The sequence below is a fragment of the Schistocerca serialis genome, chromosome 11 (genome assembly GCF_023864345.2).
Source record: "Schistocerca serialis cubense isolate TAMUIC-IGC-003099 chromosome 11, iqSchSeri2.2, whole genome shotgun sequence".
In the NCBI taxonomy this organism is placed as follows: Eukaryota; Metazoa; Arthropoda; class Insecta; order Orthoptera; family Acrididae; genus Schistocerca; species Schistocerca serialis.
In genome coordinates, this window is record NC_064648.1 from 205915270 (window position 1) to 205921541 (window position 6272).

The following is a 6272-nucleotide window of genomic DNA, read 5'->3' on the forward strand; positions in this document are numbered from 1 at the left end:
AATGTCGAGTGTGTCCATTAAAAGCTACGAACTGTAAGAAAAAGAACATGTGAACCTCTTTTATTTCAAGAATTAGAGTAATTCATGCTACTGTTAGTTAACAGATTTACCTAGGATTCTTTTGAGTAAAATAAAATTTATTTGTTATGTGTTTAGTTCACTTGAACAGTCAGGAAAAGTTGATAGTCACGCACAAAACTGCTTAGTTAAAAAACCATTAAATGTAGAATTTACAGAGACAGATTCCTATATTATCAACATACACAGAAAGTTCCATTTGTTATTTATGCAGATGTTGAGAATTTGCTGTTAAAAATTGCCTGTCAACCAAATCAAAAACTGACAAACTTCTTAAAATTAATTCTAAAATATCTAGTGTTAACAGGGAATGATAATGGTAACGCTTTGTAGAGCAAAATATTATAAGAGAGATATAGACTTAGCAATGAACGAATAAATGTAATAGAATTAGAATTAAATAGCCACATCTGGTACAGTGAAGTATCAAAAACATAAACCAAGTGCTTTTGTTGCTTTACCAAATATGTTATTGGGGACTATAAAGATACTATCATATATTGAAGACCAAGTTGTTTCAAAATTTCATTTAATGTGTGAAAAAAATGAGGTTCAGTGAATTGGAAGAAGTAATTGTGAAGTTGAAGAAATGAGACGATTACCACTGCTACAACAGTCAAGGCATACAGCATCTAAAATACGCTCATTAGGTAGATATCATTATAAAAAAAAACAAGTTTGTGATGTACTTTATCTGGAAAATATATAGCTCCACCATGTAATTAGTGTATTTTTCAACTGAAGTAGCCTAGTTTTGTGCCAATTTATTTAAATAATCTCTCAGGATATGCTTCACATCTGTTCAAAAGAGAACTTGGTTATGACGAAAATACAATATATCTGATACTCAGCAGTGATGATCAATATAATAATTTTGATAAGAAAGCAAAGTATTTGGAGATGTGGTTTATTGATGCATGATTTCAAACCACGAAAAATTCTTTAAAATCTGAAAAAAGATTAACTGACCAAGATTAAAAAGTTTTTTCTAGGAAATTTTGACACTCTAGTAATTAAGAAACGTGATTATACCTCTGATTATATGGATAGTAGAAGGAATTTTGAAGAAACACAGATTCCATCGAGAGAGCAATATTACAATAAACAAGATTACTGTGAAATAAGTGGTGCAAATTATAGCCAAGCAAAATTAGTTTGCAGAAATACAGTATAAAGAATCTTGGTTAATATCATGAGCTCTGTCTTCAAACTGATGTTTTTTTATTAGCTGATGCATTTGAAAGCTGTACAAAAACTTCCAAAAAGCATAAGGTTTAGACTCATCTTGGTATTTTAGTGCACGTGATTTATTTTTTATGGAATGCTAAGCATGATTACTATATGATTTTAATGATTGAAAAAGAAATAATAGGTGGTACAGCCCAATGTTGTAAAAGCCATGTAAAGCCAAGTAGTAAATATATGAAAAATTATGGAGCAAAAAAGATGTTACATTGTTCAGCATATTTAGACGCATTCTCTATGGTTATGCTTTAAGTCAATAGTTACCACATGGTGGATGTGAATGGGATGATCCAGATTCTTTTATTTAATAAAAGGAGATGTTCTAGTCTTCTTGGGTGGGATATATATTTGAAGTATATTTAGAATATCCAAAAGCACAGCATGATTTCCATAAAGGTACACAACTTGCTCCTGAAAGTGAATTAAGGAAAGAAAATTGTTTACTATTTTGGATAATAAACATAATTATGTAGTTCACTATAGAAATCTTAAACAATACCTCCCTCTATGAATGAAGATATCAAAAATATACAGAATTTTAAAATTTAAACAATCTAACTGGTTAAGTAAATTTATAAACTTGAACACAGAAATGAGAACCAAAGTGAAGAATGATGTTTAGAAGAATTTGTAGAAGTTGATGAATTGCATGACAATTGAAAACGTAAGATACACACGGAATATAAATATAGTTTCAGATGCAGATAAGTGTGAAAGACTTGTGGCAAAGCCATACTTCAAAGGGCGAACAATATTTAATAAAAATCTTTCTACAATTTTCATGAATGTAACCAAAATTAAGTTTAATAAACCGATTTTTATTGAAATGATTTTTTTTTATTTCAAAAATAAAAATGTATGATTCTCACTACAGAAATATGAAACCTAAATATGGTGAAAATATTGACCTCTGATGTGGAGATCCATGGAGATAACAGACACATACATATCAATTTACAAACTGAAGATTTCAGTGAAGACATGACATCAATGGTTAATGTCACTGACACAAGCGATTATCGAAAAAAAATATACACATAATTCGCTATGCAGTCAAGAGAGTTTTTGGAAAAATGAAAGATGAATGTAATGGAAAAATAATGGAAGAATTTTTTGGTTTGAGAGCAAAAATGTATGCTTATATAAAGTTGGTGCCAAGAAGGAGAAGAAATCAAAAGGCATAAAGAAATATGTTTTGAAAAATATAATAGGCTTGGAATTTAAACCAAAGCATTAAACATGAACTTTATTCAATTGAGGTACATAATTGGGTGAGTCCTCATGATGATAAAAAACAAAAAACATGATTCCAGAATGAGATTTTCACTCTGCAGCGGAGTGTGCGCTGATATGAAACTTCATGGCAGATTAAAACTGTGTGCCCGACCGAGACTCGAACTCGGGACCTTTGCCTTTTGCGGGCAAGTGCTCTACCAAGGAAGGTAGGAGACGAGGTACTGGCAGAAGTAAAGCTGTGAGTACCAGGCGTGAGTCGTGTTTCGGTAGCTCAGTTGGTAGAGCACTTGCCCGTGAAAGGCAAAGGTCCCGAGTTCGAGTCTCGGTCGGGCACACAGTTTTAATCTGCCAGGAAGTTTCAACAAAAAACATGTTTTACAAAATAAGATACATACATTACAACGTGGACATTAATCAGTGACACTGGACACTGCCTAGAGGCTGATTCAGCTGCCACTACTTTAGCTGTCACACTATCAGCTGCCTCTGTCATCTTCTTCATCACGGAAATGAAAATCTGGAATCCTTAAAATGTGAAAAAATAATTCAGATTTATTACATACCATGACACATAAAATTTAAATCCTGTTAGTGAAAATTTTTATGTTTAAATGGATCCCCTACTCAAGAAGCTCAATAATGTAAGCAATTATGATATATCTAAAAAATTAATGAGTTACAAGTGAATGTTTTGCACAACATTTATGGCTGCAAAATTTTGCATATGGAGAAAAATATTGTATAGAACTTAACAACAAGTTTAAGATTATTTTACCAGATATGTATCTGAAATTAATAAGCGATTGACATCTTCAATTTTTTGAAGATGGAAAGGTTAAATTAGGATACAATGGAATGAAGAAATTTAAAAATAATAATAACGAACTTCATGATCTGGATATCATCCTATGGATATCGTTAAGACTTTTTTACCTTACTACTTACTTTATTTGAAGAGAAAAATGTTTTATGTTTTATTCATTATGGAATCTCAGGGGACAAGCATCCCTCCTGGAATAATAAAAAATTTAAAAAAATAAAAAAATTGCATATGGTGAAGCATTCCTTTGATGACATTCCTTTATTTCCCTCAATTTACTGCCTTTTACCTCCATTTCCCTCTGTTTGCCTATGTTTACCTCCATTTCCCTCCATATCCCTCCATTTGCCTGCATTAACCCCCATTCGCCTAATTTTTGCTAAAACAAGCAAATGGAGATTCTGGGTTATTTTTCTAGAAAAATCAGCAGAAAATTTCTTGGGAATCCGAGAAATTCTATGGTTATCTGACGATTTGGGGAAAATGAGCCAGAACTTATGTATTTATTCTGCTAATGGCCCCGGCCAGCATCCAGTGCTTGGATCTAGATAACTAAAATACACTGCCTCACAAAAAAGTGAAGTGCCCAAAAGATGAAAAAAAGGAGGAGAAAACGAAATGGAACTTCTTCAGTTGAGAAGATGGATTGTGTTTTATCTTTGATTACAAAGCCTATTTGCTATGATGTTTCATCCGTTCTGGTCTTGATTTATGCTCTGATTCAGCTGGGAAGGGTTTCATGAAGCTATTGTATCCTCTCCTCAGGCAAGCTGGCCCATAACTGTTGAATCTGGTCCTTGATATCCTTGATAGAGGCACTGGGATGGAGTTGACATCTGAGCTGGTCCTAAACATGTCCTATTGGAGATAGATGTGGGGATTTTGCTGGTCAATCTCCAAAACATTCCAAGAATGTTACTGCTCTCCAGATCGCCAGCACTTTCGTCGAAAATGGTCGTCTATGGGAATGAGGGACTCTAATTCATTGCTCAACACAGTAGAGTGCTATTCAGCAGCAGTCCATGCTTCCTACTCATGGTACCACTCCAAACACAGACATCTCTGTTGTGGTGGTGACAACAGGCTGTGTGTGGGACGGTAATTCCCTAGACTGGCTGCTTCTAGTCTCTGACCAATGGTGCGCTATCATACAGCATGTTGCAGGAGGTCCATTACTTGTTCTGAGATGACCAGTGTACAAGTGAAGGAGGTATGAAGCACTTGGTGCACATTTCAGTTCCAATCATTTGTGGTGGGCAGTCATGGGGAATGAAACCTTGGCGAGAAGTATGCCTGCCCCTGCGTTCTAATGTAGTCGAACTTTGGGTCACTGTCACATTTGAATACCCCACAGATCTGGATACTGCAGGATTCGACCAACCAGCAGATGGAGACCTGCAATTAGGTTCCTTTCACACTCTGTCATGTGGTGTTAACACTGTGTCACATGCATATATGGCATCACCATCATTCACAGAGATCACTCGACATCTACCACTCCTAGTGCATCCTAGTGGGCCTGGTAACAACACTAAACCCGAAAAGCAAAAATGCCAAATGCCAGTGGCCATTCTATGTAACACAGAGAATATTACCCCCCCCCCCCCAATCATTTACATGCTCATTCATAATGAGACTGTGAATAAAGTAACATTGACTTCTCGTTGTTTCACATTTTTGTGTCAGTGTATTATATTCCTGAACATTTCATTCACACTTCTTCTATTCTAATAAGAGGAACTTTCTGAACTTCTACATACTGATTCATCATTCTTACATCCAGAACAAATCTAGTTTTCCCAAATGGCTGTTTGATAGGCTCATCAGAATTGTTAAAAGGACTGTGCAACCGGTCAAAATTACACCATGACCTCTTTTGATTACTTTCAGCCTGTATGTTTTCCTGCAACCTTAAAGGCATTAGCTGACATGTTTTATGATACTGGGCTCCTACTTTCATCTTCAATTTACACTCATATCCATTAATGATGCCAGCCAGGTATCTTTGATAAAAAACATTAATTCGTTTTCTGCTGGCTTGCAATTTTTTTTACACATTTCCAAGAAATAATCATTTTATGCTTTTACTGTTCACTTTGGCGTGATGTTTCGAAATGAAATTTTCTCTCATTGTTCTCCCTACATTCTCCATGTTTTCAACTGCAATATGAGCATTTTCGCTATTAAATTTAACTGTCTTACGCTTACTTTCATAGCTTAAACTTATTTGTTGACCCCTAAATAATATTTTTCCTTAGTATTCTTTCAACCAATCTACTTCCAATAAAATCTATGCAGCTAGGTCTGACATCCTGTGCATTGGATGGAGGAACTCGAAACTGTTTATGGAAAATACACTCTAGCCACCACTTTGCTTCCATTTCTAAATATTCCTTGTAAATATATTCCCTTAAATGACCAAGACCGTGCCTCCTTCCTGTATTTTACTCAGTTAATAAATTTACCCTTTCATTCTTCACTTGCCCTTCAATATTAAGCTGGCAGTGAAGCTCACACTCTCTTCCACTCTTTCTTGCAACCACATGACCTTTACATTCCCCTTCTCACATTGTAAGAATTCCAGTTGGCTGACTTTTTCTTTCCTCATACAGCATTCCACACTATTTGCTTGCTTAGAGACAATAATATGATACTGATTAAATGGTCTGACCAAATTCACTGTTCCTAAATATTTGTTCACTGGTCTTGGCTTTTGCCAAGAACATTTATCTCCTTTGCACCTACCTGCTCTCTCGTTTTTTTTCTATTTTGACAATCTGGATTGGATTATGTGTTCCTTGTCAGTAATTCACCTCATGTATACCACTTATATCTCATTTGGCACCACTTACTAGTCTCCTCCAACAGGCATCGACGTATACTCAAGGTCCTA

General features: G+C 35.0%; 1 non-coding gene across 1 annotated transcript; it reads left to right on the plus strand.

Annotated features, from left to right (window-relative positions):
- The first annotated feature begins 2819 nt into the window (after positions 1-2819).
- Trnas-uga (transfer RNA serine (anticodon UGA)) lies at positions 2820-2894 on the plus strand. Its single transcript has one exon. It is a non-coding gene; the product is annotated as a tRNA-Ser (tRNA).
- Positions 2895-6272: the final 3378 nt, after the last annotated feature.